The sequence below is a fragment of the Gossypium hirsutum genome, chromosome A03 (genome assembly GCF_007990345.1).
Source record: "Gossypium hirsutum isolate 1008001.06 chromosome A03, Gossypium_hirsutum_v2.1, whole genome shotgun sequence".
NCBI classification, from domain to species: domain Eukaryota; kingdom Viridiplantae; phylum Streptophyta; class Magnoliopsida; order Malvales; family Malvaceae; genus Gossypium; species Gossypium hirsutum.
The window spans coordinates 56,183,145-56,198,132 of NC_053426.1; the positions used below are offsets into that span (position 1 = coordinate 56,183,145).

At 39.3% G+C, this 14,988-nt stretch overlaps 1 non-coding gene across 1 annotated transcript; it reads right to left on the reverse strand.

Moving 5' to 3' along the window:
* Positions 1 to 14,598: 14,598 nt before the first annotated feature.
* On the reverse strand, positions 14,599 to 14,705 carry LOC121226230 (small nucleolar RNA R71). The gene has a single exon (XR_005924089.1). It is a non-coding gene; the product is annotated as a small nucleolar RNA R71 (small nucleolar RNA).
* Positions 14,706 to 14,988: the final 283 nt, after the last annotated feature.

Here is a 14,988-nt window from a genome sequence, read left to right on the forward strand (position 1 = left end):
CGTGTGTAGTTGTAACACCCCGCACCCGAGACCGTCACCGGAGTCGAACACGAGGTGTTAACAAACTTTAAAAATTTTCCAGACACTGCCAATCTGCGTAATAGTCGCTTTAAAAATCATATCTTGAGTTCAGAAACTCGGAATCCAGTTCCGTAAATTTTCCCTGAAACTAGACTCATATTTCAATCTACATATTTTTTTCTAGAATTTTTGGTCTGGCCAATTATTACAGTTTATTAGTCAAAGTCTCCCATGTTACAGGGATCGACTACCCTGACCTTTGCGCATTACGACTTGGATATCTCCCTGTACAGGGCTTCAATACTGATGCCGTTTGTTTCTATAGAAAATAGACTCAGAGAGGAATCTATACATATATGGCTTGACTCCTAATTGTCTCTGGTTAATTTATAATGAATTTCCAAAGTCGGAACAGGAAATCCAGAAATCGTTCTGGCCCTGTCTCACAAGAACCTGAATATCTCCTAACATACTATCCGTATGATTGTTTCGTTACTTTCCTATGAAAATAGATTCATCAAGGTTCGTTTACATAATTTATTCACTATTTACTTTCATTCCTACTATTTTTAGTGAATTTCCAAATCTACATCACTGCTGCTGTCAGCATCTGCCTTTAAGGTAGACTTTACCTATTTCATAGTTTCCATGATTCAACTAGCCCTTTTTGCATAAGTAGCACAATTTATGATAGTGATTAACCATTCCCATGGCCAATCCTTGTCAAGCCTATCCACACCTCTCAATAACCATATCCATACCAAATGATTATAACATTACACTCAAACATATATAAGCCATTTTCGCATGGCTATCCAAAATTATACAAGTCCAAAGGGTCCATGACCCACAACAAACGGGTAGTCCTATACATGCCATTTCGAAGTTCAACCAAAATTGTACCAAAAGGGGGGCTTTGATAGTGTGGGCGACTTCGACTTCAAAATCCCGAGTCCGATAGCTGGAGAACCAAAATCTATAAAATAGAGGATCCAAGAAACGGAGTAAGCAATTTATGCTTAGTAAGTTTTGAGCAAGGAATTCCAGCACAGCAAAAGTATAGCATTCATATAGCTAAACGAATAATTTCATATGCACAAATTTTCGATATCATACTTGCTTCACATTACCAACCCTTATGTACATACACAAAAGATCAACTTAGCCCAAGGCCGGTAGCTCGTTTATCAACTGAGCGAATACTTATTTGTAAGGGATCAACTAAATTCAAGCACATACGAAACATACCTCAATGTTGGGATGTTTCTAGAGTATTTACTGAAATTTTTACAGCAAGATCATTCATTCCCAAATCACGTACCTTCGGAATTTAACCGGATATAGCTACTCGTTCAAATGCCTTCGGGACATAGCCCGGTTATAGTAACTCGCACAATTGCCTTCGGGACTTAACCCGGATTTAGTAACTCGCACAAATGCCTTCGGGCTTAGCCCGGAATTAGTATCTCGCACAAATGCCTTCGGATCTTAGTCCGGATATGGTCACTTAGCACAAAGCCTTCGGGACTTAGCCCGGACATCATTCAAATAACCATGCACATTTAACAATAAATCATGGCACATTCGTATTTCGTTTTCGTTAGTAAAACTCAAACACAAGACATTTATCATTCTTGCAATTTCGGCTCAATAGCCACACAAAGAGCATGATTTTGGTTTGCTTAAAACATGATCTAATCAAATCATAATTTAAGCTCTTTTACTCAAGAACTTACCTCGGGTGTTGTCGAACGATTCCGATAGCTATTCGACCACTTTTTCCTTCCCTTTATCGGATTTAGTTCCCCTTTGCTCTTGAGCTTAATTAAACAAATAAATTGATTTAATCATTTGAGCATCGGAAAGAGGAACACAAGGCACTTAGCCCATTTTTATACATTAGACATTAAAGTCACATATGTACGGAATCATGAATCAAACTCAACATTTTAGCTAATTTTTCCCCCTTGGCCGAATTTTCTAAGCCAAGACAAAAGCATCAATATGCTTGCCTCTAACCGAATACATGCAACACCAATCTCCTTCCTATGGCCGAATATGCATGTCTATGTTGGGGCCGATTTCAACACTTAATACATTCTACAAGTATGGTCACTTGTATTGACTAAACACCCTTTTGTTTCAAGTTCAAAACTTGGCTAATACACACATATATACACTAGTAAAGCATCCTCTCCCTTTCCATCAATTTAACACATGCATTACTCATTAATATACAAAAATTATATTCGGCCTTAGCACACAACTTGCTAGCCGATTCTTCTCCATCTAGCAACCAATGCACATATGTGCTCACTCAAAAATGCTAAAAAGAAGATTCAAGAATCATCAATCCACCATCACATGCATCATTAACAAGCTTCATATTTAGCATCCAATGGCATTAACACAAAACCTACCTAGGCCGAATATCATCCCCATGACATAGCAAAGATTTGAACCATGGGCTAATTAGAACTCAAGCTAGCAACTAAAAACATGCATGAATCTCAAGGCACAACCTCAAACATACCTTGATCTAGATACAAGTATGGCCAAACCTCCTCCTAATCCTCTTCCAAACCAAACATGAAGCAAGAACTCCTTCCTCCTTCCTTTGAATTTTCGGCCAAATGAAGATGAAAAAGGATGAACAAAATTTTCTCTTTTCTTTTCTTTAACTCACGGCAATGGGGGGGAACAACTACACACTTTTTTTTTGTTTTCATCATATTCCCTTTCATTATTTTATGCCCATGCTCCTTATTTTATTTTTTTCCACCCATGATGCACCAACACAACATGTCTATGACATGTCTTGCCCATCACACTTGGTCTACCATGCTTGTCATGGCCGGCCACTACTAGTTAGGGGGGGAATTTGACATGCAAGTCCCCCCTTTTTATTTCATGCTCTAATAGGTCCTTATGCTTCGACCTATCACATTTCAAAAATGTCGCACATAAGTCCTATTGACTAAATTCACATGCAATCGACTAAATCGAAGCTTGAAATTTTCGCACATTCATAATTACATATTCTAGACAATAAATATCACATTCAAACATTTCGGTGACTCGGTTTAGCGGTCCCGAAACCACTTCCCGACTAGGGTCAATTTTGGGCTGTCACAACTCTCCCCCACTTAAGAAATTTTCGTCCCCGAAAATCTTACCGGTAAATAGGTTTGGGTATCGTTCTTTCATCGAGCTCTCGGTTTCCCAAGTAGCTTCCTCGATCCCGTGTTTGAGCCATAACACCTTAACTAACGGAACCCTTTTGTTTCGCAACTCTTTCACTTCACGAGCTAGGATACGAATCGGTTCTTCTTCATAACTCAAGTCAGATTGAATTTCAACTTTGAGGGATTAATCACATGTGACGGATCGGATCTATAACGTCGAAGCATCGAAACATGAAAGACATCGTGAATCTTTTCAAGTTCAGGGGGCAAAATCAATCTATACGCAACCGGACCAACTCGTTCGGAGATTTCATACGGCCCAATGAATCTCGGGCTCAACTTGCCCTTACGGCCAAATCTGAGTACCTTTTTCCAAGGCGAAACTTTAAGAAACACTTTATCTCCCACTGATATTCAATGTCTTTTCGTTTCAAATCCGCATACGATTTTTGACGATCTGTGGCTGCTTTCAGACTTTCACGGATTACCTTTACTTTCTGTTCGGCATCCTTAATCAAATCAACTCGAAAATTTTATTTCACCGAGCTCGGTCCAAAACAATGTGTACGGCATTTACGACCGTACAAAGCCTCGTAAGGTGCCATCTTAATACTTGATTGAAAACTATTGTTGTAAGCGAATTCAATCAAAGGTAAATATCGTTCCCATGAACTACTGAACTCGAGGATGCAACATCTCAACATATCCTCAACTATCTGAATTATCCGCTCAGATTGACCATCGGTTTGGGGGTGAAAAGCAGTGCTAAAATGCAGCTTGGTACCCAAAGCTTCTTGCAATTTCCTCCAAAATCGCGAGGTGAATCTCGGATCTCTATCTGACACGATAGAAATAGGTACCCCGTGTAATCTCACAATCTGAGAAACATACAATTCGGCTAGTTTATCCAATGAAAAATCCATACGCACGGGGATAAAGTGAGCCGACTTAGTCAGTCTATCAACAACAACCCAAATCGCATCCTTCTTACTTGCTGACAATGGCAGTCCGGACACAAAGTCCATTGTGACTCGATCCCATTTCCACTCGGGTATCATGATCGGCTGAAGTAATCCTGAAGGCACTTGATGTCCGCTTTCACTTGTTGACATATTAAACATCTCGAAACAAAGTCGGAGATGTCTCGTTTCATACCATGCCACCAAAACCAACGTTTCAAATCGTTATACATTTTCGTACTCCCCGGGTGAATTGACATTCGGCTACAATGGGCTTCGTTCAGAATCATCGAAATGAGTTCCGAATTCCTTGGAACGCACAAACGACTTCTGAACCTCAAACAATCATCATCATCAATTTGAAACTCCGATTCCTTGTTCGGAACACACTTAGCCCGTTTTGCAACCAATTCATCATCAACCTTCTGGGCTTCACGAATTTGATGAATCAATAATGGTTTGGCTTTTAATTCAGCTACTAACACATTGTCGGGTAGAACAGACAAGTGCACATTCATCGCTCGTAAAGCAAACAATGATTTCTGGCTTAAGGCGTCCGCAACCACATTAGCCTTTCCCGGGTGGTAATCAATGACAAGCTCGTAATCTTTCAACAACTCAAGCCAACGTCTTTGTCGCAGATTTAAGTCTCTTTGAGTCATCAAATATTTGAGACTTTTGTGATCCGAAAATACATGGCACTTTTCACCAAATAAGTAATGTCGCCATATTTTTAAAGCAAATACGATGGCAGCTAGTTCAAGATCATGGGTCGGATAATTTTTCTCATGTGGCTTTAATTGTCTCGACGCATAGGCCACCACTCGATGTTCTTGCATCAATACGCAACCCAACCCAAGTAGGGATGCGTCACTATAAATGACAAACTCTTTGCCTGATTCGGGTTGCACTAAAATTGGAGCTTCAGTCAAATAAGTTTTTAGTTGATCAAAACTTTTCTGACATTTCTCCGTCCATTCGAACTTAACATCCTTTTGAAGTAGCTTCGTCATTGGTGTGGCTATCATCGAGAAACCTTTGACAAATCGTCGGTAATAACCGGCGAGCCCCAGGAAGCTCCGAACTTCGGTAATATTTCTTGGAGGCTTCCAGTTAAGTATGGCTGAAATTTTGCTCGGTCAACTCGAATACCCGATGCGGATACCACATGACCCAAGAAGCTAACCTCTCTTAACCAGAACTCACACTTACTGAACTTAGCATATAACTGCTTATCCCGCAAAATTTGCAACACTAGTCTCAGGTGCTCAGCATGTTCGGTCTCATCTCTTGAATAGACCAAGATGTCATCAATGAACACAACTACGAACCGATCCAAATATGGTCTGAAGATCCGATTCATCAAATCCATAAATACCGCAGGGGCATTAGTGAGCCCAAACGGCATCACTAAGAACTCGTAGTGACCATATCTCGTTCTGAAGGCAGTTTTGGGTATGTCCGAATCTCGAATTCGCAACTGATAATAGCCCGATCTCAAATCTATTTTTGAGAACACTGAGGCTCCCTTCAGTTGGTCAAACAAATCATCGATACGCGGTAACGGATATTTGTTCTTTATCGTCACTTTATTCAGTTGACGATAGTCAATGCACAACCTCATGGTTCCGTCCTTCTTTTTCACGAACAATACTGGTGCACCCCAAGGTGAGAAACTTGGTCGAGCAAAACCTCTATCCGTCAATTCTTGCAACTGAGCTTTCAACTCTTTTAACTCGGTTGGTGCCATACGATACGGAGCCATCGAAATTGGCGTAGTCCCAGGTACAAGCTCAATACCAAACTCTATCTCCCGAACAGGTGGTAAACCCGGTAATTCTTCAGGAAAAACATCCGGGTATTCACAAACCACCGGCACAGATTCGGGTTTCTTTTCTAATTCTTTGTCATCAAGTACATACGCAAGGTATGCTTCACACCCTTTTCTTACATATTTCTGGGCCAACATTGAGGATATTACAGCTGGCAACCCATCCAAGTCCGTAGACTCAACTCGGATTACTTCGTTATTTGCGCACCTCAATTCAATCGTCTTGCTTTTGCAATTCACAACCGCATCATGCACGGTCAACCAATCCAACCCGAGAATAACATCAAATTCATTAAACGGCAAAAGCATCAAGTCCGCCGGAAAACAGGAACCTCGAATTACTAGGGGACATTTCTTACACACTTTGTCGACAAGCACGTAACGACCCAAGGGATTTGACACCTGAATTACGAACTCAGTAGACTCAATAGGTAAAGTCTTACTGGATGCTAAGGTTTCACATATGTAAGAATGAGTAGAACCGGGGTCAATCAAAGCAATTACATTAGTATCAAAGAGAGTAAAAGTACCGGTAATAACATCAGGCGAAGAAGCATCCTCGCGGGCACGTATAGCATAAGCTCTAGCAGGCGCACGAGCCTCGGATCTGGTCGTAGCATCTCTAGATCCTCTCTGACCACCACTAGCATTGCCCGTATTTCCAGATGGTCTACCTCGAGCAGTGGTAGCACCCGGTTTCCCACTCTGATTTACATTCTGTTCAGACAACCTCGGGCAATCTTTAATGAAGTGGTCAACTGATCCGCACTTGTAACAGGAGCGGTCAGGGAATCTACAACTCCCCGAATGCCATTTACCGCAATATCGACATTTCGTTCTGTCTCGACGTTCATTCCCAACACTGGCGACCGAAGTGCCTCGTGTACCCACAGTGGGTCAATCACGATCTCGTCTAAAAAGGCCCGAAGTGCCTCTCGACCAGCCTACATCATCTCGAAATTTCTTCGATGCCTGTTGAAGAGATTTCCCGAAGATCTTTTACGAAACTCTCCAGTTCCCACATCAACTTTTTGTTTTTCTTTTCTAAGCTCTTCGGCTTTACAGGCTCGCTCGACAAGTACTACGAACTCTCGTATTTCAAGAACGCCAACGAACATTTTTATATCTTCATTCAGCCCATCCTCGAAGCGTTTACACATGATAGCCTCGGACGAAACACATTCTCGAGCATACCTACTAAGTCTAACAAATTTTCGCTCGTAATCAGTAACCGACATGGAACCTTGCTTAAGCTCAAGAAATTCCTTCCGTTTTTGATCAACAAATCTCTGACTGATATACTTTTTCCGAAACTCAGTTTGGAAAAACTCCCAAGTTACTTGCTCTCGGGGCACAACAGAAGTCAGAGTACTCCACCAATAGTAGGTAGAATCACGTAGCAAGGAGATAGTACACTTTAGCATTCATCGGGTGTACAAGATAGCTCATCGAGTACCCGGATAGTGTTGTCCAACCAAAATTCAGCTTGCTCGGCATCGTCGCTATCCGTAGCTTTAAATTCAGTAGCCCCATGTTTTCGGATTCTGTCAACTGGGGGCTTATTTGACCTTATTTGGTCAGTTTCCGGAGGTATTGTAGGTGCGGGGGTGGTATTTGTCGGGAATGGAGGTTGTGGAACAGCCGTATTAGTTCGAATGTATTGGTTGAACCAATCATTCATCACGCTATAGAAAGCTTGTCTAGCTTCATCATTCGGGTTACTAGCATTAGGTTGAGAGTCCGCCGGCGCTGTCCCTTGTGCGGGAGCAGGCGCTACACTCTCAAGATCATCAGCTACCGCTCGGTCGGGATCGGGATCCATTACTATAAATAAACACATTTGCAAATGTCAGAAATCACCACACTATCAAATAATCACATAAAATGGCATGTATAGCTAGACCCAACGCATTACGGTAGTCCTAGAATTGACTAAACCGTAGCTTTGATACCAATCAAATGTAACACCCCGAACCCGAGACCGTCACCGGAGTCGAACACGAGGTGTTAACAAACTTTAAAAATTTTCCAGACACTACCAATCTGCGTAATAGTCGCTTTAAAAATAATATATTGAGTTCAGAAACTCGGAATCCAGTTCCGTAAATTTTCCCTGAAACTAGACTCATATGCCCATCTACATATTTTTTTCTAGAATTTTTGGTTGCGCCAATTAGTACAGTTTATTAGTCAAAGTCTCCCATGTTACAGGGATCGACTACCCTGACCTTTGCACATTTCGACTTGGATATCTCCCTGTACAGGGCTTCAATACTGATGCGTTTGTTTCTATAGAAACTAGACTCAGAGAGGAATCTATACATATATGGCTTGACTCCTAATTGTCTCTGGTTAATTTATAATGAATTTCCAAAGTCGGAACAGGAAATCCAGAAACCGTTCTGGCCCTGTCTCACAAGAACCTGAATATCTCTTAACATACTATCCGTATGATTGTTTCGTTACTTTCCTATGAAAATAGATTCATCAAGGTTGGTTTCATAATTTATTCACTATTTAATTCCATTCCTATTATTTTAGTGATTTCCAAATCTACATCACTGCTACTGTCAGCATCTGCCTTTAAGGTAGACTTTACCTATTTCATAGTTTCCATGATTCAACTAGCCCTTTTTGCATAAATAGCACAATTTATGATAGTGATTAACCATTCCCATGGCCAATCCTTGTCAAGCATATCCACACCAAATGATTATAACATTATACTCAAACATATATAAGCCATTTTCGCATGGCTATCCAAAATTATACAAGTCCAAAGGGTCCATGACCCACAACAAACGGGTAGTCCTATACATGCCATTTCGAAGTTCAACCAAAATTGTACCAAAAGGGGGGGCTTTGATAGTGTGGGCGACTTCGACTTCAAAATCCCGAGTCCGATAGCTGGAGAACCAAAATCTATAAAATAGAGGATCAAAGAAACGGAGTAAGCAATTTATGCTTAGTAAGTTTTGAGCAAGGAATTCCAGCACAGCAAAAGTATAGCATTCATATAGCTAAACGAATAATTTCATATGCACAAATTTTCGATATCATACTTGCTTCACATTACCAACCCTTATGTACATACACAAAAGATCAACTTAGCCAAAGGCCGGTAGCTCGTTTATCAACTGAGCGAATACTTATTTGTAAGGGCTCAACTAAATTCAAGCACATACGAAACATACCTCAATGTTGGGATGTTTCTAGAGTATTTACTGAAATTTTTACAGCAAGATCATTCATTCCCAAATCACGTACCTTCGGAATTTAACCGGATATAGCTACTCGTTCAAATGCCTTCGGGACATAGCCCGGTTATAGTAACTCGCACAATTGCCTTCGGGACTTAACCCGGATTTAGTAACTCGCACAAATGCCTTCGGGCTTAGCCCGGAATTAGTATCTCGCACAAATGCCTTCGGATCTTAGTCCGGATATGGTCACTTAGCACAAAGCCTTCGGGACTTAGCCCGGACATCATTCAAATAACCATGCACATTTAACAATAAATCATGGCACATTCGTATTTCGTTTTCATTAGTAAAACTCAAACACAAGACATTTATCATTCTTGCAATTTCGGCTCAATAGCCACACAAAGAGCATGATTTTGGTTTGCTCAAAACATGATCTAATCAAATCATAATTTAAGCTCTTTTACTCAAGAACTTACCTCGGGTGTTGTCGAACGATTCCGATAGCTATTCGACCACTTTTTCCTTCCCTTTATCGGATTTAGTTCCCCTTTGCTCTTGAGCTTAATTAAACAAATAAATTGATTTAATCATTTGAGCATCGGAAAGAGGAACACAAGGCACTTAGCCCATTTTTATACATTAGACATTAAAGTCACATATGTACGGAATCATGAATCAAACTCAACATTTTAGCTAATTTTTCCCCCTTGGCCGAATTTTCTAAGCCAAGACAAAAGCATCAATATGCTTGCCTCTAACAGAATACATGCAACACCAATCTCCTTCCTATGGCCGAGTATGTATGTCTATGTTGGGGCCGATTTCAACACTTAATACATTCTACAAGTATGGTCACTTGTATTGACTAAACACCCTTTTGTTTCAAGTTCAAAACTTGGCTAATACACACATATATACACTAGTAAAGCATCCTCTCCCTTTCCATCAATTTAACACATGCATTACTCATTAATATACAAAAATTATATTTGGCCTTAGCACACAACTTGCTAGCCGATTCTTCTCCATCTAGCAACCAATGCACATATGTGCTCACTCAAAAATGCTAAAAAGAAGATTCAAGAATCATCAATCCACCATCACATGCATCATTAACAAGCTTCATATTTAGCATGCAATGGCATTAACACAAAATCTACCTAGGCCGAATATCATCCCCATGACATAGCAAAGATTTGAACCATGGGCTAATTAGAACTCAAGCTAGCAACTAAAAACATGCATGAATCTCATGGCACAACCTCAAACATACCTTGATCTAGATACAAGTATGGCCAAACCTCCTCCTAATCCTCTTCCAAACCAAACATGAAGCAAGAACTCCTTCCTCCTTCCTTTGAATTTTCGGCCAAATGAAGATGAAAAAGGATGAACAAAATTTTCTCTTTTCTTTTCTTTAACTCACGGCAATGGGGGGGGGAACAACTACACACTTTTTTTTGTTTTCATCATATTCCCTTTCATTATTTTATGCCCATGCTCCTTATTTTATTTTTTTCCACCCATGATGCACCAACACAACATGTCTATGACATGTCTTGCCCATCACACTTGGTCTACCATGCTTGTCATGGCCGGCCACTACTAGTTAGGGGGGAATTTGACATGCAAGTCCCCCCTTTTTATTTCATGCTCTAATAGGTCCTTATGCTTCGACCTATCACATTTCAAAAATGTCGCACATAAGTCCTATTGACTAAATTCACATGCAATCGACTAAATCGAAGCTTGAAATTTTCACACATTCATAATTACATATTCTAGACAATAAATATCACATTCAAACATTTCGGTGACTCGGTTTAGTGGTCCCGAAACCACTTCCCGACTAGGGTCAATTTTGGGCTGTCACATCATGCAAGCAACATATCATCATATATAACCTAGAAGTAGGGTGCAGATACTCACCATGTTCCCTTATCCTTGTCTCTATAGCTTCCTTGAATGCTAGTGTCTCCTCAGACCTGGCAACTCTCCCTTGATTATTTTTCCTTCCTAGACATCGATGCCTATGACTACTCTAACATGTAGAGTCTCCCACGGTTACAACCTCTTTTTCTTCCAAACGACTAAAGAATAAGAAGATTTTGAAGAGAAAAATTTGTAAACATGACTAAAGAATTGTTAGAAAAATCCCAGTTTGAAAAAGATTTTCTTGCACAATGAAAAATTAAAATTTTGAAAATCGACATGGTTTGCGATATTTATAGCAGTAAACCTTAACTGAAATTGTACATGTGTTTTTAGCTTAGCGGATGTTCGTTGTTCCTAGATTTTAACCAAACAATCTTCTTTGCTATTCTTGTACCATGAATTATTTCGAGTGTGGGCTTGAACCAATTGAATTGAAAAACTACAAAAAGTTTTCTATCATTTTAGGGTGAAAACAAAAATTCTCTCTTCTTAATAGATATCGGTAGAATTGTATTCAGAAAAAATATATGTAATAGTTGAGAATAAATTTTCTCTATTTTTCGACAGAATAACTATCTCTCAAAGTTGTGTTAATAGCTCTAGCGGTGCCATCTATTTATAGGAAGAGAAGGTAGAACCCTTATTGTGTTGTAGTGGTTTATTTCAAATAGAATAACAACATCCTACTTAGAATAGGACTAGGGTGGATGACACACCCTAGTATTCCTACTAGGGTTGTCGCCCTCTTTATGTCTATGAGGGGTTTTTGGACCTCTCTTACATCGGGTCCAATTACCAATATTTTTTGGGTCTTTTTGACCCAGTATTCTGTAATGTGATCCGACTTGATTTAGTTTTTCTATTTTCCAAAATAAACTTTAATATTTATATATAAAATAATTTTCTCATCCATATTTTACCCTCAAAAAAATGTTGACTATTTTACCCTAGGTAAAATTTCAAAAAAATATGTTTAACATTTCACATATCAACATGTTCACTATGACCGAATGGTTTATTTTCATTTTCGAGCTTCAAAATAGTCCAAAAACATAAATTCGTTCTTCCGAACTTTTTTTAAGTAATCTATATAGGATTTGCAACTAGATCATTTCCATTTTCATTCTCATTTCCATTTCAATTTTTAGAAACCTACATTCATTTCTAAATGATTTCATTTCTCCATTTCAGAGAAAATCTTAATCATTCTTGAATGGTTTCGATTTCTCTTTTCCTATTCATTCTGTTAATTTCTATTCAAACACACAATTCATTTCTAGTTTCAACGAGCTAGTGGAAGGACCGACTGGACATTGTAGTTAAGGCTTAAATGATTTATAATTAAGTTCCAGTTTTTCGCCAATTAATAATTGATAAACCATAATTTATACATATTTTTATCCCATGCTTAGCACATTTATGGATGGTTTCTCCTTAGAATTGGTGAATTCGATGCTCCTAATCCTTTAATTTCATGTTTTATACTTAGGTGAGCATAGGAGAGTAAAAAGAGTGAGAGACAGGCCGAAAATGGAGAAAATGGACCCACGGGGGAAATCTAAATGGCCTGGACTTTCTCACACGGATGTGTCACATGGCCGTGTCCCTTGGCAGGATTGAAGCACGACTTACACGGGTAAACTACACGCCCGTGCCTGTTCAACAGCCTTAGCCACGGGCTGGAGTAATCGTACATGGACGTGTCACACGGGCGTGTCCCTGCCGAGCCCAAGTATAACCCTATTCGGAAAAGGCCGATTTTGGGGGCTCTTAGGCATTCTAAAGCCTATTTAAACACCTGAGGAGGCACTTAGAAGGGGGACGCGGAGTAGGAAGCAAGGAATTACTCAAGGGAAGCCAATTGATCCATCTCAGAAGCCAGATTCATCATCAAGACTAAAGATCTCCCTTCAAGTTCCTTCAGGAGTTTTGGGTTTTCTTATGTTTTGTTATCTTTATGCTTTTGAGATGTTTTCTTCCATAAGTATGAATTAAACCCCCTAAATACCTAAAGGGAATGAAACCTAAGACGAATCTTGTTATTATTATCTAAATTGTATGATAAATATTTGACTTGTTCTTAATTATGTGTTCTTAATTATTGTTTTGATATTCCAGGATATTGATTCAAGTTAAGCACTTATTCAGAGGAGGAATAGACCTTGTCTAAGAGTAAATTTGTCATAATTAAGAGGAGTTGATTGCATGCCTAGAGATAGGGTGATAAGATTTTTTCGGATTAGTGTGAAACCTAATAAGAGAATCCATAGGTCGAGTTAATGCAATTCTAGGGTGATAATTAGAAAGAGATTTCAATTATTCAACCTAGGGTTAGACGTTATTAATCTCGAGAGAGATAATAATATAACTTAGGGGTTTCTACGGATCAAGTCAAATGAGAAAATCGTCTGATTCAGAGTCAAATAACAAGTGGAGTCTAGGTGGATTTTTTTCCTTAGGTATTGTCCTAATCAATCAAATTTTCCCAAAAGTATTTTTCCAAATTTTCTTTATGTGCATTCTTAGTTAGTAATTAGTTTAGATAACCAAACCTCTTAATCTTTAGGCTAGATAATAAAAAGGAAGTAAATACTAGTACTTATAGTTCCTTTGGGTTCGACAATCCGGTCTTGCTGAACTATACTACTGTTCGATAGGTACACTTGCCTTAATCGTGATAATAAGTTAGTCTCAAGAACGATCCTTTCATAAATCTTTAAAACCTGTCACGAATATCATGTATCAAGTTTTTGGCGCTGTTTCTGGGGAACTAGGATACTAGGAACACTCGATTTTTATTACTTTAGCCATTTTGCTTTTATTGCAATTTAAATTTTTATTTTCTTTTCTAATTTTTCATTTATTTTCTTCTGACAGGTTTTTCTAGTTTATGACCAGAAGAAACCCGTCAGGACTATTACTGTTTGATAGTGAGCTCGACCGCATAGTTTGCAGAACCGAAGAGAAATAAGGCGAGGCTTACGATACACAGAGGAAGAGCACGAGGACGATACTTTAACCACAACCGAGGAGATGGCTGAAACCAAGAAAATCTGCTACCTCCTGCGATTGCTGTTAATCAGAATCTTGCTCCAAGCACTATGTATGATTATGCTAAACCTTCTTTAACAGGAACTGAATCGAGCATAGTTAGACCTGCTATAGCTACTAATACTTTTGAACTGAAACCTAACACAATTCAAATGATACAACAATTTGTTCAGTTTGATGGTTTGCAGGGCGAAGATCCCAATGCTCACTTGGCGAACTTTTTGGAACTATGTGATACATTTAATATCAATGGCGTTTCTAATGATGCCATTCACCTTCGGTTATTTCCTTTTTCGTTGAGGAATAAGGCTAAAAAGTGGTTGAACTCGTTGCCACGGGGGTTAATCACTACTTGGGAACAAATGACCAAAAAGTTTTTATTAAAATATTTTTCGCCGGCTAAAACGACTAAATTACGTAATGATATCTCTTCTTTTGTACAGATGGATTTAGAAACACTCTACGATGCATTGGAGAGAAACAAGGACCTCTTGAAAAGATGCCCTCACCATGGGTTACCACTCTGGTTGCAGGTTCAAACCTTTCATAATGGCCTGAATCCTTTGACTCGGCAGATGGTTGACACAGCTGCTAGTGGAACCATCAATAATAAGACACCTGAAGATGGCTATGAATTTATAGAGGAGATATCACTGAATAACTATCAGTGGCAAGTCATGAGGACAAAGCCAACGAAAACAACCGGCGTTTGTAACATCGATTCGGTCACCATGCTCCCTAATCAGGTAGAACTCTTGAATAAGAAAATTGATGGTTTCCTTAGTTCTTCACAGGTTCAC